The following is a 22,002-nucleotide window of genomic DNA, read 5'->3' on the forward strand; positions in this document are numbered from 1 at the left end:
ATCAGAGCTGGCTGCTGTTTACACGCCAATTATATGCCTCGCCTGCTTTGTTCACTCCGGGGATGAACCAGGGTATCTTCAACACACACACACACACACACACACACTTTTCCTTGATGCGTCTGTCTTCTCCCAGCTGTTAGACACCCATACCTCCTTACAGTCCACCTTAAAGTGCAGCCATGGTATTATTCAGTTATTTTTGCAGTATAATCTTTTGATTTACCTTTACTTAACCAGCATGGTCTCTCCAGATCCCTTGTTATAATAATTATAACATGTATTACTTTGCTCAAACTGCAGTGGTTTTTGATTTGGTAAATTACTGCAGAACGCCGTTGGTCTCAGAACCGTTCTATTGTATCTTTTCTCTGAAGACTTCTGCTTTTGCACTGGTGTCTATTTTGAGGAGAGGCCATCCCTCTCTACCACCCACACCACTCACCACTTGTTACATTATTCAGCAGAGAGGGTAGGCAGACACTCACCAGGCAGTGAGCAGGCACCAGCATAGAAGCCTGCCCTAATGCTCTGTTTGCTGCCCACACCTTGTGCCATTTCACATGTAAATACACCAGTTACATGCACGTGTGTAATGCCTGTACAAATGTGTGTATGCAGGGAAAGCATGTAGATTGCATGCAAGCTCTGTGGAGCTGCACCATGAGAGATGTACTTGAGTCACATACTAACTTTAGCTTGCTAGCAAAATAACAATGAAAATGTTTGCGTGTTGATGTTTAGCACCACTGTCTTGGGATTCATCACCTTGGGACCATGTAAATTTTGTAGCAATCCATCTACACGTTTCAGTCTAGACCAAACTTTTGAACCTGCAGACCAACTGTACCATCACTAAAGCCACAAGCAACCGATAAGCTCTCAAATTCTGGGTCTTACCGGAGTATGAGGATCAATATTTCACCCCACTGACAATTGATCATGCAGTCAGGCAGATTACCGCTAAGATGTTCTTTGATCTCCAGTCTAATTACTCTCCTATAATGTGCTGTATCGTTTCTGACAATGGCAGGGGATGACTCGGCTTTCTCACTGGGTCGTCGCTCCTCTTCAGTCTCCGCTTTGAGAGGATCAGAATCTGAAGTGCGCTGATATCACTTCAAATATCTCATTTTGCCTCCCTCTGATACTCGCCTTGTGGTCTTTTATCATCGCACAGATGATTGCCACTGAAAACACCTTGCCACTTTTTTTTCTGATAAAAGAACAATGCCAAGATCAATAGTAATAGACCATTGTCCACAGTTAGAATAATTTCTTCGTCTTCTTCTGATGTAGTGAGGAGATGTGTTTTGACTTTCTGTGTATGTGTGTGTGTGTGTGTGTGTGTGTGTGTGTGTGTGTGTGTGTGTGTGTGTGTGTGTGTGTGTGTGTGTGCGCGCGCATGAGGACTTAGTCATTATCTCTGAGAGGGCACTACAGCCCTGTGAAGTTTAATTAGGCAATTCTGCCTCTTTCATTTCAACCTGAGCTTTTCTGAATTGTAGTTACACACTTACAAACACACAGAATTAACAGAAGCAGCAAATGATGGGGACTTCATTAACTTCACTGTACGGTGAGAGCTACAGGAGCAACTGTCAGGTGTTGTTAAATTCTAAGCTTACAGCTTGTGATTCAGCTCGGGCAGCTCTGAAGATAGCAGTATTTGTTTTTGCTGGTTTACTTATTCAGTCCACAGGACGTCAAATTTAATAAATATTCAAACTGTATTCCATTTACCCACCCACCCTCTCATCTGTGCTCTTGTTTGAGTTTGGCTTAGCATTTGTTCTTTCCATGTCTATTTACCCAGAGTTCACTGTGGGTTCATCTTCAGCTGAGTGAAGGGATTTTCTGTTTCATATAAATTTCTTGGCAGCGAGTAAATACAACTTTTCATACATGAATTGTGGTGCTGATAGAACACGGAGCAAATGTTCTATCTCTTGGTTTACATGCATGGTGTAACCAAGGAGCTTTGATAGGGAGTTGCCTGCGTTTACAGAAAAATTCAAATATGCAGAAAAGAGTTTGGCTTGGTTGGTTGTGTTCACATTTAACATCTCTTTCCCAACTGGAGTCCTATTTCTCTGATTCAATTAAAAAAAAAAAAAAGCCCCAGGTTTTATGGGGCTGTTGATGTCCTTTTAATGGATAAGCACAACTAAAATTACAGGCAAGCAAAATTCAGCTCATTTTGGGGGGTTAACAGTTTTTACCCATGGGTGTTGTGACAAAATGGACAAAAAGAAAACGGAATTTTAATCAAGACACCACGGGCTTACTCCCCTCCCTAATTTGGCTTTGTAGACATGCAGATGCGTAGATCTGAAAAGTTTCTTGTCCCCTACCTGGTTACAAAATTTGAACACCTTAAAACTGAAACACAGTGTCAAGTACAGTTGAATATACTACGTAGTCACTGTAGGAAAATGATCACTTAACGGGAGCTTATCAACAGTACAGTGCAATACAGAAAGAATAAACTCTGGCATAATGCTGCATTTGTGTCTGAGTTATCCGGTTTATCAGTGTCCAACTTGTAAATAGTGTTTAAACTAGCTCAGAAATATCCAAGTCGGTGTTGGTGGTTAATAATACCTAAAGCCAAGCAAACATGGAAATGTCTATCATTCAGTGTAATGAAAGCTAGTTAATGGACGTGATGCTACATTGTCAATGCAAAGTACTTTTTTAGCTCTCACATGACCAACTCGTGAACTTTTGAAATTTATGATGTGGACACTCGCAAGCTGCAGACATAATAATCTTTCCCATCTCTACCATCCACTCTATGTGACATGAAGGCAGCATAAGGTTTTAGCAACCACTGTAACTAAAGGGACACATAATTTTGAGACACTGCACTCACGATGCACACAATTTAATATGGGTCAGCCTATTCCGTCTCTATGATTAGTAAAATCATGGTCATCAAATTGCTGTAGCCGCTGCCTCTATTTATATTTTACTTTGGAGGAACAGGATTGTGATTATGCACCACTGATTCGAATTATACTGTAACCATTTCCTGGAAAATCAGATTTTTATGAAAAATCAGAGGCTTTAGGTTAAAAATTATTTGATGTCAATATGAACCTTTGTCATGATCAGCTCCCTCGTCACTGTCTTTGAACTCCTTATGGACTGTTTTTGGACTCTTGCTTTGGTTTCTGTTCAATATTTCCTGTTTTATTTTGAAGTTCATTTCCTTGTGTATCTGTTCCCTGTTTACTCCCCGTCTTTGTCTTTTTCCCACCTTTCTGGATTGTCTGCCCCGCCCTAATGTGTGTCACCTGTGCCAATTACCTCCCATGTATAATAGTCTCTTTGCTCCCCCGTGTCAGCTCCCTGAGTTTGTTCCAAGTTTTGCTCTGGTGTTCTCTGCCCTGTGTTCAGGTCCATGTGCCTCTTTGGATTTACCTCGGTTGCTGTTTTAATGCAAGTAAGTTTGAAGTTTATGTTTTTGAGTTTTCCCTATGTGGATACCACAACATTTTCACTGTAACTTGTAGACACCTCACCCATCTCAGAGAACAAGTCTCTCTTAGAAGTGTTTCTTGTGTTTGTGTGTCATCAATATACAGCTATACTACATTTGTCATCCTGTTACCTTTACCATCGATTGGCTTTCTTCCCACTTTATGCAGGTAATTTGACTTGGTTTGGGATTTAGATGCACGTAGCTTCCACTTTATCATACTACTGTCTAGTTTCCAGCCACATGAGGGTAGCACATAAATGGCCCTCTTCTACTGTAAATCAATAAACTATTTTGAGTATATTATTTCTTGAATCAGCAGCTTTGTTTGGTCTACCACTGTGGTGCATGTGATGTGGATTTTAATCAGATCCCCTATAAGACAGACTGTGGGAAACTAGCTAACTTTCAGGGCATCTTGACCTTCGAAGGGCTTAAAAAAGAAGTTCACATTGTAAGGCAATAATGGCCATCAAAACATGCGCGGTATCAGTCTTTTTATACGCACTAAAGCAGCCAAACCTAAATTGCTTATTAATCAAACCATTAATTCGGCTTACCACACATATTGGGCTGCTGGCAGAGGGACAAAGCAGATAATTAGGTGCCTTGTGGTGGTTTTGAAGTGGGACTAAACTCAAATTCTCTCTCTCTCACACACACACACACACACACACACACACACACACACACACACACACACACACACACACACACACACACACACAGGCACACATAACAGTCATACTGCACCTACATGTCTCCTTATCTGGTCGGAGTCAGACTTTGGGCAGTGGGCTCACAGTCTGTTTGGTGCCCAGGTGGATCACTGGCCTTAGTGAGGCAGGTAAGCCTGGGACCTCATTACAGCTAGTCATCGGTGTGTTGTTTTTCCACCCAGAGACCCCAAAACTGATGCTCTGTTGCTCATAGCTTTCTTTCCGTGATTCATCAATCTCTCCCTGACAGTTTGCAAGACCAGTGTTTATTCCTCCTCACTTTCCCATAAAAACTTTGACAAGACATGAAGCAGCAGTGGATCTGATAGCATCTTGTTAATCGTCTGCAATGTTTGTCAGTTATTACAATGTTGGAATAAATGCTGAATAATTATTTCACATTAGCACTGAGCTTACAAGATACAAAATGCTCACACACACACACTACAGTTGGAGGCTGTTGCTGTTTTTAGCCCGGTAGCTGTGTTGTTTGGCCCTTTTTTTTTTCAGTTCCATGTTGATTAGACCTCCGTGTTGTGAAATGAAGCTGCGGATAATAACGGATGTAGCCGTCATTCATGCCTTTTGCAACACAGCGTATGATAAGATGATTGACAGATCAAAGGTTGACTAGGAAACTTATTATGCGCTTTCTGTGTGTTGTGGTTAAATGTTGCTTGATTGTGTGAGGCTGACTCTAGGCTCCTTTGTTAGATACCCTGCAGTCACGGATTGGTGAGGGCGGCAGTGATTGGCTTCTGATGATAAACTCTGTTTACAAAGGCATTTAAATGAGTCATGGTGATGTTTGTGGTTTACAGCAGTTGATGTAGCCATTTGCCTTTGGAGGAAAAAGCACTGCATCGTCCTAGGAAAAAACAAATGTGTATGTTGGTGTAAAGCCAGAATCCTTAAGTTGAAAACAGTAATTAATCAAGGCGTGTATGGTTGTTATACCATGATGGGAGTTAGATAACATTACAGCGCAGCTTCAAGATTAACTCTCGCCACACGTACCCAACAAGAAAGGAATCAAATCAATGTGCAAAACCATAAGAAAGTGATAACCACATCAGTCCATCCATACAGAACTCAGTGATCACTGCTGGAGGCACTGCGAGTACAAGCTGCATGCTGGTATATTTTTATATTCCTGAGACAGAAAACTTGCCAAATTATTGTGCATCATACTTTCACACACTTCTGCTGCTCGCACTAGATGTGTTGTTTCAAAGACAAAACCTTGTGTTTCCAACTCATTATCAGCTGCTCCACGGATCACTCTGTGGGATAGGTCTGTGCATTGGAAATGGATCAAGTGAAACCGGCTGAATTAGCCGACTGTCGCGTGTGTTTTGACTTTGATGAGGCAAGGTGGTGATTTGAGCAGATTCGCATGGGAGCAACGGGAAAGCACGCACAGTCCGTGTTATTGCGCGCTAGTAGACAGGCTCACACGAACAAACCTGGTTCCCTACCGACATCCCTCACACATACAAACATACAAACACACACACACACACACACACACACACATACTCTTTTGTCATTCCAGTGATATCCTTTGGTGCTGCCTTTTTGATGGGACTGTGAGATACATGGCAAACTGACAGGCTCTTTGTTCCATGTGGCTCTGAAGATAAAACAAACAAACCTGCTGCTGTCACATCCATCTGACTGTCAATATGTGACAAACAAAGACAGCGAAGCAGGCGTTCGTTTGAAACAGAATATTGTATACCAGATACAGTATTGTTTGTCTACTGATGCCTCAGCTTTATGCAGCTTATGGACCAGAAAGTAAAAATGATGCAGGTAAAGTTAGCAGAAAATATAATCAACTAATTTCATTACGTTGGCAACTCCTCATTGACAAAAGTAATTTGTCACAGAACTTGTTGCATCACTTACTAACTTTAACTCACTACTCACCACAGCTCTGTCAACAGAGGCTTGACTCCAAAGCCTCCATACATTTTGGAGGTATTTTCTGACCAGTAACAGCTAGCTTAACTATCACTATGCCACATTTGTATCATGTGGGTGGGAAAGTAATGATGGAAAAGATTTCCATGTTTATGACCTGCGAGCGTTCACATCATCGGACAGCTCAAGATGGCTGCTGTCAGTCTTCTACTGCTTCTCACTCATTACTGGAGATTCCAGCTGTCTTAATCACACATGAGTGTAAAATACAGAAGTGTAATTTGGACAAAGTGAGTGACAGTTGTTACTGGTAGTTACTGTAACTCTGTAGCTCAAGACAGTTGTGCTGTGACGTGAACGTGGCATTAGCCCCAGTGACTTCAGGTGTAGCAACACTTAAGAGGTCCCATCCTCTCAGTGAAGACACAGGGATAACATATTCTCCAACAAAACCAGTTGATTCCTGAATGTAGCCTTAGCTGTGCCCGATGCTATAAAGACAGCTAAGAAGACACAATATGTAAATAAGACAACACACATAGTTATTAGTAGACACATTCCCCCACTTTTAGTAGATGATAAACACCTCCCCACACCCCATCAGGTGTTCAGGTACAAGAAAAGTCATATACCTGAACCCGAACAGACAGACCAAACTGCTATCAACCCTTGATCAAACTACGGCTAAATCTCAGGAAAAAGCCGAATTTTACTGGGATTAGTAAAGGTAATGGACATGCAGAATTTCAAATTGTGTTGTAAATTGCAGCGTATTGTGCTAATTCTCACATTTCTTCAAGCATAGTATAACTGAAATCATTTCACAGGCTCGTTTTACAGTCACAATAATAGCAACAGATGTCCTTGTAGGTGATTGAACTGTGAGGTTAGGTGGCAGAGACACCTGAAATAGTGAGACTCGATTTGTTCCCTGTACTCTCACCACAGAAGAAATGCAAGAGCCTCATGATATGATACTGTTTTTTTTTTTTAATAAATTCAGCAACAACAAAAAAAAGAACATATTCTTCCAGAAATAGATACTCAAAAGGCTGAGTCACTCTGAGCAAAACCTCCACAGTCATTGTTTCTGTCTTTCCCACAACCCCACTCTGAGAAATTGAGGTCATGCCGAGCGATGAGGTGAGCGATGTTACAGCATTGTAGGAGGGCATTAGGGGCATGGCCCAGATCCTTTGGCCTAGAATACAACAGGGTCTTTGGGGAGAGGGGTGGGTTGTCTTCATGTCATCCAGAGGCTGCTGGGCCGATGTGAAGAAGACACAGATGTCACATGCCATCTCTGATCAGTTCATTCCCACTGAAATTGTAAACATTCCACTGTCCCTTATCATTTAAGTGTCAATCTTATGACAGTCTCAGGATGTTTGACACATAATCGATATGTTTCATAAACAAGTGAGTGAAGGAAATTAAAAATAGAGCTGAATCTAAACATAAAATACCATGAGATGTAAACCGTGATATTAGTACATGTAGGCAGTGAAGGTCAGCTAAGATTTTTATGGATTTCTTGTGAGAGAGGAAAATAAAACCCACAAAGTAAATGTCATGGGAAATGCAAATGATCAGAAGGACTGCGGTGTAATGTCGGTCTCACATCTTCCCAGGGAACAGGGGGTTAAATGTTTGTTCCTTGTTGCAGTTTTCTTGCACTCAGCTCTTGCTCTCTTTCTTCCTCCCTCCTGTTTCCCTTTTTCTCTCCCACAAGTTCTTGCAGTTGTGACGTTCTCTGGGGACAGGATCCATATTTAATGACCCAGCAGAAGCTGCACAGAAATGGGCCACTGTAGAACCCGGCAACAGGCCCACTGGTTCCTTTTTAATGCTGTGCAGATATTTTAGGAGGACGGTTAACTTTATTAATGTTAATGAAAACACGTCCAGTCCCCAGTGGGACAACTATGGCAGGGTGCTAGCTAAACATTTCAATGGGTCATTGACTGTGAATGCTAAACAGTTGAGGAATACAAAAGATGCAAGGCTTTCTTCATTGTAGTTCTGACATTGTGATGTTAAAGTAGCCTCACGGAAGTGTCAATTAAGCACAAAAATCTGGACCCTCTTACTGAACATGGGAGCTAATTTATCCTGACACACTGCTTTCAGCTTTTTGTAGGCTGCTCAGGTGCAATTTTCCTCAGCCTCGTCCTCCAGCCTTTCCGGATTGGATCCTGAGGCGTTCCCCAGCTAATACTATTTGTCCCCACTGCTCTGGGTCTGCCCTGTGGTCTCCTTTAAGTCTGTCAATCCTGGTGTGCCAAAACAAGAGCCTTTTTTTTTTTAGTATAAACTGGTAAATGTAGTGTTTTACCTCCAGTTTCAACTCTTTTTTTTTTTTCCCAAGCCCTGCACAGAGCCAATCTGACTGTCACTAATGAAACCATCTGCCTTTCTTCTTGTGATCTATTTTTCCCTGTTGAGCAAGACTCCAAGATGTTCAGTTCCCAGCCTGCAGGAACCAATTCACCTTCCCTCTCCCCACAAAGAACTATGCCCCCCCTCCGACATCTGATCTTCATCCCGGCTGTGCTGCACCTCGCTACAAACTGCTCCAACACAGGCAAGTGAATGCAACCCAATGAGGCCAACAGAATTATACTACATCTAACTTGCAGCTATAACTTGTCTCTGTAGGTTGCATCAAACGAAACAACATATTTCCTTCATTTGTGTTCTTTTGGTTTATTGGCAATGAGTCGTCCATAGTGAAGCCACAAGGGGTTTTTTTGGAATACAGATGGATAAATTTGTGTGTTTTGTGTGTTGCATGTGCATGGAAGCATTTACGATCTTTCAAATACTGAGGAGATAATGAGTAGAAAAAATGGTTGTCCAACTATTGCAACAGTGCACTAAAAACTAAGACTCTCGTCAACTGATACTCCTACGGTATGTTTTTTTTTTCATGCAGATAACAGTTTTATGATTTCCAACTTGTTGAGTGGATGAGACTGGTGATGCACACGGCTGTTCATCACTCTTCATATCTGAAATATGGTAGAAATAGAAAGCCTCTATAAACTGCCTCTCTATGCTGACCTGTTATTGTGGCGAGCCTTCATAATGAAGCTCTTATCGCTCACTCCTTTTCAATAAGAGCTGAATGTGTGTGTGTGTGTGTGCGTGCACATGCTCGGTCACAGCTGTTTGTTTTGTTAGCCCTATCATCACTGATCTTCAACTCATTATAAGGAGACAGAAGCCCAGATTGATGCACAATGTGCCTTTTAAGCTCATCTAGTGAAGCAAATGTGTGGTGGCTTAGATCACACTGCCGGGCTTACAGTTTGCTGAAAATTAATCATCAAACATTTGTCATTAAACAGTTACATATATGACACCAAAATTTAAGACTTAAAAAAACCTCAGTTGTAGAATTAATGGTTAGTCTGCGGTCTCATTTTCTCTGTCAAGACTTAACTATTTATATAATTAGAGGACCTCAGCTATGAATTTGTGTCATGCTATAATACACTAAATCATTTTGTGGAAGAATTGTTTGACTGTAAACATCTCACCTGTCAGATTTAGTTTTCCATGCATGCACACAGTGGATCCATGAAATTAAATGTATGTATTAAATGAGTATTTATGCAGCAGACATTAAGAATGATAGAGCAGTTCAATCGGTGCTTGTGTGTGCTGCATGTTTACATGGCCATTAATTATTATCCTTTGCTTTTATTTTTCACTTCTCAGATTGATGAAGTTTCATCTCTCTGTGCTGTCGACCATCTCCCTCCACGACAAATGTCAGTGTTTCTAAAATAAACCATTTCAGAAACTGACATTTGGGATTTTTAGGCTTTCGGATGGACATGACACTGTTCTGTGTGTTTGTGTGTGAGTGTTAGTGTGTAGGTTTATGTATATCTGTGTTCAACTGTGCATAAATCCTTCCAGACCCCAAAGCCAGGCTATGAAACCCATTTCATGTGTTCATCAGAGCTTGACGGAGCTGCAGGCACTCACCATGTTTGTTATAACTCCTAGTGGAGTCATTTAGCATTAAGTTGAAGTGATTTAAACCTTAGTCTTGTGTCCCCAGGCCTGACATGTTCCCTGTAAGGTTAAATGCAGCAACCTAAACATTTAGAAAAGCACAAGTCATTCCAACCACATATCATTCAGTCAGAATACCACAACTGCCCAGCTTACACTGTGGCTAATTTCATACGCATGTCAGCCTTTGGGTTTTAACATTACATGTTTTAGTCACCTTTAATTTAGACTGTAGTTATCACCCTTTCAGAATGGTGTAAAACTTCCAACAACATATATGGACATCCATCAAGCTCTAACAGCCAGTTGGCCCTGCTTAGTATGCAGGAGTGAGGAGGGCTATAAAACGGCTCATTGCAGGTGACATCCTCCGGAGGGTATTCGGCCAATATAAAGGCTGAAAACTCATTCATTCTGGAGCACCAATTCATACTCATTACTCTCTCACATCTGCGGAACATGACAGATTGATTGAGACTGCCCGAAAATGCAGACCCAAACTGTTTCTCCGTTAGCCAACTTTCCATCTGCAATAACTGCATTCCTGTGTGACTTGATTAATTATCGCTGGTGTCTCGGGAGCACAGCGCCAAATGGAGAGGTCCTGGGTGAAGACAGGACGAAAATGACGAGGGTGAACGTCAGGGAGGGTGGGTCACTCTCAAACGGGGGCAGTGGTAGCACGTACAAGACTGGGAAAGGAAACCGTGAAGGAGAAGTGCAGACTCATTTTAAAGCTGCATTATGTTTTTAAGTTTTGACGATTGGATGAGGTGGAAAAGCTGTTTTTTCCATAAATGGAAAAAATGACAAAGTGCAAGAGAAACAGACTTAATGCATTAATCACGACCCACGTGAAGCATGTGACTTACTGTAAATGTCCGCTGAAGTTTCCGCTCCACTGGAGAGACTGAAAATAGAGGCGAGACAAAAACATCAGACCTCTGTGAAGCAGTGAGGAGACCGTCCTGAAATAAATACATGAAACAAACATAAATGACAAACTCACATTTTCTACATTGTTGTCTGCTGTTTGTGGTTTAACTGGTGCTCCTTTGCTGATCCACCCTCTTCTTCTGCAACGGTTTAATGGCACCTGACTGGAGAATGAGCGCCACCATCTGTTTATTTCAATGAACCAACTCATAATACTGGCCTTATTGAAATGGATGGATTTGATTGGAAAACATAAAAATATTGATTAGTTTTGTTTTAGTTTCCTTTTAATTACAGCTGAAGTACCTCAAAATTTAAAACTTGTACTAAAGTACTCTAATAAATATTATTAGTTACATTGCACAGTTGTCTAAAGGAAAAGAATACAGCAGATGTTCATTTATTATTAGACTGTGCATCTGCACAGTCGAAGATTAATAGTTATGTCACATATTCTGCTTCATTTCCTGAAGAAAAACAGTTACACCCTCTGAAAGTGTTTACTTCAGGTTTTACAATACCAATAAATCTAGACAGTTAATGTAATTACTGATTTGACTGAAATGCTCCAAACTCTGAATCTGTGTTTTGACGGTAGAGATTCTAAATCCTGGTTAGCGACAGAACCACTGATGTGTGTATTGATGGGACTCCACGTTTGCCTGTGGAGGAAGCGAAGATGGTGGCTGTCTATCTGGACCCAGCTGTGGCTCAGTGAGATAAGCGCTACCTGGCTGCTATCTTCCTGACTCTGATGGCTCCAGATGACAGAGGATGATGGACAGCAAACCTTATTATGGATCTGACATTCAGATCAGGGGGATCAGGTACAGACGACGGGCCTCAGAGGGCACTGACGAAGGCCGTCTGCGGTCCTGACTGTCTGCTCGAGCCCTGCCTTTGTATAACAAGGCTCTGGGCTTTGCTTCCCTCAGTTTGTGGAGATTTTTTTGATTCAGATTTCAGTGATATAAGCCCAGACCAACAAAGTTAGTTTTGTTAATGGTTGAAATATATTTGCATTAACACAGCAAGTCAGCAGATGATACAGCGTTGTTCAGAAAATCTTCTTTGTGTTTCTTTTTGCTCTTTGTACTGGACTGCATAGGCTCTCAGACACATAAAGGATTTACCTGAAAGCTGATCCTTCATCTTGAGGCGTCAAGATGCCACTCCATGGCTCTTAAATCTGATCTTGGCATTGTGAGCTTTGATGATAAAGGCCATATTCCTCCAAGATAACCGTTCTCATAAAGTACTCCCTGTGCCTGTGAATTAATAGTGTTCGCTCCAAGGACACCTGACCTCAGCCGCCTAGAAATAAGTTGATATTTCCTACTCTGGTGACAGTTTAAGAGCTTCCTGGTCCCTCACAGTGAGACACATTTGACAGGGACTAGGGAGGTTAAAATGATAAGGCCGTTGAACATAATCAGTCACGCTGACTTAAAAATGGAGGACAGGAACTAACTGTCCTAACTTTGCTGTCTTCTCTGTATTTGTCATAAGTATTAAAAGCCAAGACAGCAAAGACACAGATTCTTATTTGCCATTGTTACACAATTCAAAATGTGGATTAATTTGGGTCACTCTTTCAGCATGTACTGAATGTTAAAATATATCATCTGAAAAAAAATTGAGCATGAGGGTACAACATCATAATAGTAACCCCATATCACATACTGTATCATACTATGAGGCAGAATAAAGTCCACAATTATAAGCAGGTTTCTGTGGGCTGGATAGTGTAAGGAATTTAATATTTGAGTTCTGCAAGTCCTATACAAAAATATCAGTTTGATACTCAATAACAATTGATATTGAGCCTCTAGTCACTTCATTAATAGTTCATGGCGAAGAAAATATAAAAGGCTAGAGTCACATATTGCAGTGTTTCTGCACCGAGTGTCAAAAACTTAAGCAATAACTGCTCGTCACTCAAGGTGTCACCAAAAAAAATTAAAAGAAAAATAACGAAAAAACTATACAGATCAATTGAACCTTAAATAGTTCTGTTCCTGTGTTCCTGAGTTATGGTAATCTTCAGAAAATTTCCTGTAGAGAGCTGATGTCATGGCATTACGTCCAAGTTAGCCTCTGTTCTATTAGCTTCTGTTTCACAACGCTATGTCTCATTCAGCATTTCTTAATCAGTCTTTATGAGAATATGAATCGTTATTGAGGTTCACTAAAACAAACTGACATCCATTACAGCAGATAAACACTAATTACTTTGTGAGCATAGAATAAAAACTACAGCTTCCATGAAAAAACTACAAGCATGGCAGGGTACTTGCACCATTTTAATGGAGGAGTTAACCTTCATTTTTTAAAAACTAAACAGCAACATTGTCTAGTACTTTCAACTGTCAACATAAACCTTTGCCAATATATAAATGAAAAGCCGCTTTATCTCTGTTTTTAATGAAGAACCCACAGTTTCAAAAACTGTATTTACTTGTCATGCAAGAATGAACAACTTGACAGGCTTAGCAACAGGGGGGCTGGGCATGAGGAACGGTCAGTTACCCATTAATGGCAATATCCTCTCCGTATTTTGTCCCATCCACATTTTATGTCCCAGCAACTTCTCTAGTCATTCATATCAAAACTGTGAAATGGCTTGCTCTTGTGTGTGTCATTGTACCTATTTTGTGTGAAGAGCACTCATACTTTGCTCTTTTTAGAAAAGGCCAGGTGAAGTGCATCTACTTCTTACTGATTTATTTATTCCAAGTCTTTCATGTGACAGTTGAATAGCAGGTATTAGATCATTTTCTTTCTTGAAAGGTAAACCATGAAAAGCACTGATCATTCTGTGCCTCCCATTAGTGCTCAGCACACCCAGGGACAACCTTTACAGCACTGCACTAATGTACCCACAGGTTTAACTCTGCCTGATTGTGAGGGGGGAAAGGAGAAGATACACGGTGTGCATGTGATTTCTCAGTCCTTCTACTTCCCCTGCTACCTGCTCAGGATAATGCACTTTGTTTGTAACATGATTAAAGCTCAGGGAAAAGCTTTTGAAGCTGCATCCAAATTCGCTCTGTGGTTGGGGCAAACAGATCCTAGCTCACACTGGGTGTGGAGTAGACCTTTTTGTGTTTGAGAAAATGGTTATTGAATATTTCACAAAAACTGGTAACATCGTTTAAGCTCATTGCTCAAAGATGTAGGTCCATTAGAAAGATTCAGGGGGTTCTTGTTTTAAAACTGGAAACAGCACAAAACACGTTTAAATATGAAGTTATCTTAATGAAATCATTGTTTATCTTCATCTCATGTACTGCAAGACACGGCACAGATAATTTTCTTGCCTGTGTATTTGAGATGATGATCACTCTGTGGCTCCCATTAGTCCTTATTACACCCGGGGACAGGCTTTACAGCAGTGCATTAGCATATATACAGCTCTTTTCTATACACATATATGCCATCTGGAAGTCGCCTCTTGCTGTTTGGATTGTTGTCAGATACACCAGATAGAACCAAAACATATGCATGTAGACATACACACAAGAATGGATCAAACATGGATTGGACATAAACATGTAAATCCAAACATACAAAACCCCACTTTGTGAGCTTGCCCTCCCGCTAAGGATAGTTCAGAAAAGTCTAGACTGAATAATCAGGCTCAAATGAGCCCCAAAGCCCGCCCTGCTGGTCTTACACATACACACACACACACACACAGGTTCTTTCGAGTTAATTAGAAAGTGGTGCTGACAGGAAAAAGAAGAGCTCAGTGGGCTCCTTCTCCATCAGTGGCTCCTAACCAATCTTACCAATCTTCTCTAATCAGGTTTAACTCTCTCTGATTGTGAGAGGAAAAAAAGAGACGATGCACGGTGAGCTTGTGATTTCTCAGTCAAAGCGCTCAGACTGAGTGCGTCTACTTCCCCTGCTACCTGCTGAGGATAATGCACTTTGTAACGTGATTAAAGCTCAGGGAAAAGCTTTGAAGCTGCATCCGAATTCACTCTGTGGTTGGGGCAAATAGATCCTGACTCGCACCGGGTGTGGAATAGACCTTTTTGTGTTAGAGAAAATGGGCACTGAATATTTCACAAAATTGATAAAATTCTTTGAGCTCATTGCTCAAAGTTATGTTAATGTCATGGTCAAAGCCACCAGCATCAGTTTTTTTCCCTTGTGCTTTGAGTGTTTTCCCCCGTTCTCTGAGTCTCCTGTCTTCCCATGTGTCTCTCTGTGTGTCTCCTCTATGTATAAAAGGGATGGTTCATGTAACCTAACATAAAGGCTGAAAGCAGGGGCAAACAGCTAGCCTAATTTACACAACTCTAAAACTACAACTTGTCATTTTTACAGATATAATGTTACTGAGCTTTAGATCTCAGTGAATTTCTATTTCCTGGTTCAGCTAACCGCCTGCTTTCTGTAGCTTCATATTTAGGGTACAGACATGAGAGTAATAGTGATCTTCTTCTCTAACTTCCACAAGACAGGAAATAAGCAGTAATGTTCAGTAAATCGTACCAGTATCATTCCATTAAATTTGTTCATTGTTGATACTTGCTTTGCAGCACTTTGGCCGCTGCAACATCTGCCAGGTGCCACTGGGTAAGAAGAAGGCAGGTGGCTGGAAAGGCCCGGTGGTGGTGAAGGCAGTGTTCGTCGTGTCATCTCCATGTTGATGCATCGCTTCACAGGACGCAGCCCGCCGTCTGCCGAGACGAACAGTTAGGGCACTGCAGATGCTCTCTCATCTCCACCAACAGGGAAGACTGCCTCACACAAACACACACACACTCAAACAAGCACACACACAGGCAGATTTCCCTCTTCTTCCATGGCTGCTGTTCTGATTTCTCCTACTAAGTTGAACAAATCCATCAGACAGAAGTAAAGTGAAGGAATGACAGTGGCCCATTTGCTGCGACAGTCATGTCTGTTTGCCAGAGTGGCACCATCACAGGTTGATTTCACAGTAAAGTCAACAAGAGACAGTCGGTTATGCAGTCAGTTTATTTGGAAAAAAAAAAAAAACACACACACACACCCTAAAAGACACTGTATGAATATGTGATGAATGAATGAATTTGTTTTATAGCTACATCCTCAAACAGAAAATTAAATTTAAAATACTTCCACAGTACGCACAGGAAAGAAAAAGCAGGTTGTTCATTATTTATGGAGGTTCACGCGACAGATAACAGAAATGCTTAACAACCAGATTACTGCAGTTTCACAATGCCTGAGCATTTGTCACGTTACTGACAATAATGATCGACTCTTATCTTAGGAGGGAGTGCTTTTTAATGTTCACCATCAAGAGGAGAGGAGGAAGGAATCCAATTTCCACCTTCTGCATAAAGCTATTTCCAGAAGTTCTCAATCCTTTACTCTTCCAATTAATCTGAATTTATTGCAACGTAAAAATAGAAGTGGGTGTATGCGTATGCGTGTGTGTGTCATTGTACTTCTAACTTGAGCAGATTTGTTTAACCGCATCTTATTGCTACATGGTTTCATTGTAATATACTGGATTTATTTTGCTGTGAGATATTCTCTTCCACTGTGGTCACAGCCGCCAGTGGTTTATGCAATAAAACAGAAACTCTCTCTCCCACTGACCTAAGACAGAAGTTAATGTGCTGACCTGCACTGGAGTTTGCTATAACAGAAAAACTTCCTTTGGTATTTGTGTGTGTGTGTGTGTGTGTGTGTGTGTGTGTGTGTGTGTTTACACTCTGTGGAGATATGAAGGGTGTAAGATACTCGCAGCATCATTAGAGACACTCACATGACAGTTGTAATGCGTCAGCCATCACTCAGCGATTAGCATCATTAACCTCTGCTGCTGCGGCTGCTCTTGCTTCTCTAGGCTTCTGTGGTTATTTCAGCCGTGAATTTTTGCTTTGGAAAGAAGCAGGTTTCATTTGAAGGTGTTTGCATTATTTTACATATTTTGGAATGACTCATCAGTAGGAAAATATGTTGAAAGTTGATTTTTAAGGGATAGTTCTGGTTTAATACTAAATTTTTACTATAGTTTTGGGCACAATATCAACTGTGTGTTAAAAATATTCATATGTACTAATTGGTTTTGCCTAGTATGCTTTGAAAGAAATGTGATTAATGTCTGGAGTCTGTTAGCTGGCAGTTTTGTTTTTTTTTTTTTTTTTATCTTGTCCGTGACGCTTTACATTCTTGCCCCCACACAGAAATCACAACAAGGTCACTGCAGGACTTTGACTCTGGAGATTCACATCCTGTATCTGGTATGGGATTATGGGTTAAGATCCAAAAACATAAAGAATTATAAATCTTACATATGATTGAATGCTTAAAAAAAAAGTACTACATCATGGTTCAAGTCTATGTTTACTTTTCCTGTATTTAACCATGATAACAATCTTTCCCTAACTTAGTAAGTCCTGATGTCCACTCCAAAGAACATTGAATCAAAAATGTGTTTTGAACGGGTTAAAAAATTATTGTGCCTTTAAAAAAATCTTACTAAATTGAAGTCTTGAAGACTTTGATGAAAAATCAATGACTTATCTCTCCTGTTGGCATAAAATGTGGAAGTTGGAATTCCCGCCACTTTGAAAAGAGAGCGCATTTGCTGTTTTGGCCACAACCCTGCGCAACTGAGGCATCTCAAGAAAGCCCAGGATGTCCACTTAAAAGGACAGTATGATTGAGATAGATTCTATAAATGATATTTTGACCTAGGGGTCTCAGACTCGTGTCCCCCACAGAGGACAAAAATTAATTGCCGGGTCTCAGGAGGATATATACTCTCGTATACATCAATATCACCATGGGTTAAGAAACATAAAAATTTACACAACCAACAGGTTACAATACAACATCATATGCACATTACTAAAGTCACTCTTTATCTGGAGTGATAATACTTTAGTAATAACACCCAAGTGCACAGGACAATTAAATGAACGCACACACAAAGCAAGCTTTGTAGGTTAAAACTGAACATGGAATTAGAAGCATTGTCTGTTAACGACAGACTTGTTATGTTCCACTCTACCTAAACTGTAATTTTCTTGAAAACCTGTGTGATTTTCTGACTGTTTATATTACTTTCCTGACACATTCCCAGATCTCATCAGCTATTCCAGTACCTACAGTGTTATTACTAACAACAGCAATGATGGCCAAAGCCATGAAAAATACGAATAAACCAGAATTATCCCTTAATACTTTCAACCTGCTGCTCAAGCTTTTATTTATTTATTTGTTTTCCCAGAGGATAGGGATAGATTCTATGTTATCTTTCCTTACTCATGCATCTGCCTCAGGCTTTTCTCCTCCAGTGAGTCTCATCCTTTCTAACCTCATGATATATTCTCTTTGCACATTGTCTGCCGCCAGCTTTGCCCAGAGATTTAAGACCCCTGGACTGACCAGAAGGTGATGTCCACAGTGCCTACAGCGACCCATAAACACTGACCACTCATCCATTTTCACCCCGTCCCCTAAGCTCCATAGCCATATAGCAAGGACCTTGACAGACAGACAGACAGCCAGGGGCCGGGTCCTAGGCCCTGGGTCCCACAGCATCAGCCGCTCGGCCCTGATAGTATAGAGAGCTGCACACGGGCTGCCAGCTGATAAATGAGCTGACAAGCCTTCTCCCCGTTACTCATTTCCCTCCTGAGGGAGGTACGGAAAAGAGAAAAAATAGGAGCATTAGAAAAGGTAGAAAGGCAGAAAGAGAGAAAGACAGAAAAAAAAATGAATTGACTTTGCAGCAGGGCTATTTTTAGTAAGCCTGTAATGTGCTCCATTAGTTTGAGAGGGTACAACAGGGAGAAGAGGGCTGAGGGGGGTTAAGGAGGGGGACAGGTGGGAGAGAGGGATTGAGTCAAAGATAAAGGGATAGAACACGTGAGGGGCAGCCTGAAAGAAGAGAAGAATGACACTGATGCAGGAAGGTGAAAGAAAAAAGAGAATAATGAAAAGGAAAAGGGAGATAACAACGAGGCAATATCATTAAAAAATGCATACAGATAACCGTGCATATTATGAGAGAATACATTGCGTTTGCTTACAGTCATTTCTTGAATTAATTGCGTCTATCTGTTATTCCACAATAACTCCCTCTGAGCATCCAGTGTTTTTTTTTCTCTTTCCTCTTGTTAAAGCTGAATTCTAATTTTGTGCAGCCTTGCGCTGTTGCTGATGTATGTCTGAAGTGTGGTAAATAGACCTGACAAAAACTTGTTGTTGGGTCTATTATCTTCCATGGCAGGTAATTACAAAAGACATCCTCTACATTGTCTTGTATAAAGCGTTTTTTTATGCATTTTTCTGCCAGTTTCCACCAACATACTGTGTGTGATCTGGCTGCAAAAGCACATTTTTTTTTCTATCAATAGAAATCTGATCTCTTCAACTGCTTTTCAACAGCAGGAAGATCCAGAGGTAAATCTTTGTTAGGTGACTATAAATAACTGAAACAGAAGAAGATCTTTGGATGGCAGGTAGCCAGGGATCTGTGACCTGACACGATGTAGCATTAAGTAGGACAGGACAGGTTTTTCTGTATACCTTTAGTCATGCTGGCTTATTGTTCGCACTCATTACCATCTGCCTGATACTTTCCAAGCTTGCTGTTAGACCATAATGAGCAATGAGACCCCAGTCAGCCATTTTGGCTCTGTGTGGCCTACGTGGACTTTCCTGGCAACCCATTAGCAGTAAATAATGTGACATGCTCTTCATCCTTGGACTCCAGTGGGTCTTAAAATGGGAGTCTTCATCGTCTAGGACTCAGTGACATAGATGAAACGATCCTTTAAAAGGGCTTCTTATTGAAACAGGGAGAGGTCAGGAGAAATTTACGCTGGTATCGAGTGAACTTTAATGCTTCCTCAACATCTATCATACAGGCTTTTACAATACAGTCTACCATTCATGGTGAGAAGAGAGAGCTTCAATCTGTTGACAGAAGGCCCTGCTCCCTGTCCTCCACAGCCACACTTTATCACCACAATTCATCTCACAATTATTAAGTTTGGTTGGGCAATAGCAGGAGTCTGGAACCAACATATTTAGTGCCAGTTTTACCACAGGTGTGCGGTTTTACTTTGATAATATGTGTTGGAATAATTTGCTGTAATTCTTATAGTTTGACCGCAGCGGTGTGTTTAGCTGTTAACAGAAAGGCAGGGGGCTGGGGGAGAGAAAAGTCAGTGAGTGTGTGTGTGTGTGTGTGAGGTGCTTACATTAAATGTTCTCAGTTACAATCAGAGCACACAAAGATGGGGTCTGCTGCCCACAAACACAATGTAGTAACCTGTCAAAGTGTCAAAAGCTGGATGTGCACAAACAACAATCAACCTCGTGCTCTAATGAACCTGAAAGAAACACAAACACATTTCTCAAAGTGTGTCTATCATCTCTGCAGGATGCAACAGGGTTCATTTAACAGCTCAAGGAAAACAAATGTGGAAATATTAAGTATTTGTATGTATATGTCAATATTTGCAAGAAATATGGGGCCATTCAAATTCCATTTACAACTTTTAAAACAGCAGTATTCAGTATTTATATCACGGGCCCAAGAAAAATTATTCTCTCAATTAATTTCTCACTATGAATGATGGGGTCTTACGCAAACACAAATAAGTTTGTTAGAGTAGGAACAATCTTGTTCTTTTCACATTAGAGATTTCTGTATTTGTGTTTTTGTTCTTCTGTCTCTCACTGATATGACGTGGGCATGATGAAGTGTGATGACAGTTGGCATGTTATTTGCTTATATTATGAGAACAGTCCAGTTCCGATCAGATCAAACCACACCCACACAGTCATAATGAAGCAGATTTGTGAAGGTTTTGTTTTCAAGATTTGAAACCAGGTTTCCACTGGCTTTAACAATGGGCAACATAGCTATGTTTAATGTCTCTTTCTCAAGAGGTGCTGCTTGGAGAAACAAACCTATACAGAATTATCGTCTGTCGCCATTTGTAGGTCCCATCAGCCGTAGAGTGCATTTTACCTCTTTCGTGTTTTGAAGCTCAGGCTTCTCTGCTTTGTGTTGGAATGCGTTCAAAACTGTTAATTAGAATTTTGTTTTCCTGGTCATTTGACAGCAGTAGCATTAGTGTAAGAGATTTACCTCCTTGTTAATGAGGCATGGTAGAACACAGTGTGACTGCTTCCCCTGCTGCAATTTATCTTCTTACACTATTTGTCCTTGAGTATTTTGTTTTATCAGATTTTAGATAGTGTTATCAGAGCAGATGAGCATACCCCTGCTGTATTTTTGGTTTGCTGCAAATTGAGTACCTGGCATAGCTGTGAGCTAATAATTAGCAGCGCTTGCTATGTGATTCAGCATTTTTTGTTGGATTTGCTGCCATGGTGTCAGTATGGCGAGTATTGGTGTGATTCTGATTTGTGCATTTTAATTGCAGTTTTACACTTACCCCGTTTTGTGTTAGGTGACTATGCATTCACAATATTAGCTGACTGTATAGCTTTGATTAAAAAATGCTTGTTGCAAGGACAGTGCATGGCTTGTGATTTTCTTGTTTGGTTTCACTCTGTCCATCACCACTTTCATCAACCTTATTTCCATCAGCAGTTCCTGTTTCACCTTTATAGTTTATCAGTGTTGTGTTACAGCTTGTTTCACTGCTTTCTAGTGGCCAAAACATGAATGCTGCTGTAGAGTTAGGTTAAGTACCCTGGAGCCAATCCCAACCTACTTCGGGCGAAAGGTGGGGGTGACATATAGAGACAAACAAGCATACACACTAACATCAACACTTTAGATTTGCCAATTAACCTAATCTGCATGTCTTTGGACTGTGGGAGGAAGCCAGAGTACTGGAGTACCTCGAGGGAACCCGTGCAAAGCACAGGGAGAACATTCAAGCCCAGAACTTTCTTGTTGTGAGTCAGCAGTGC

The sequence above is a fragment of the Toxotes jaculatrix genome, chromosome 5, assembly GCF_017976425.1.
Source record: "Toxotes jaculatrix isolate fToxJac2 chromosome 5, fToxJac2.pri, whole genome shotgun sequence".
NCBI classification, from domain to species: Eukaryota; Metazoa; Chordata; class Actinopteri; family Toxotidae; genus Toxotes; species Toxotes jaculatrix.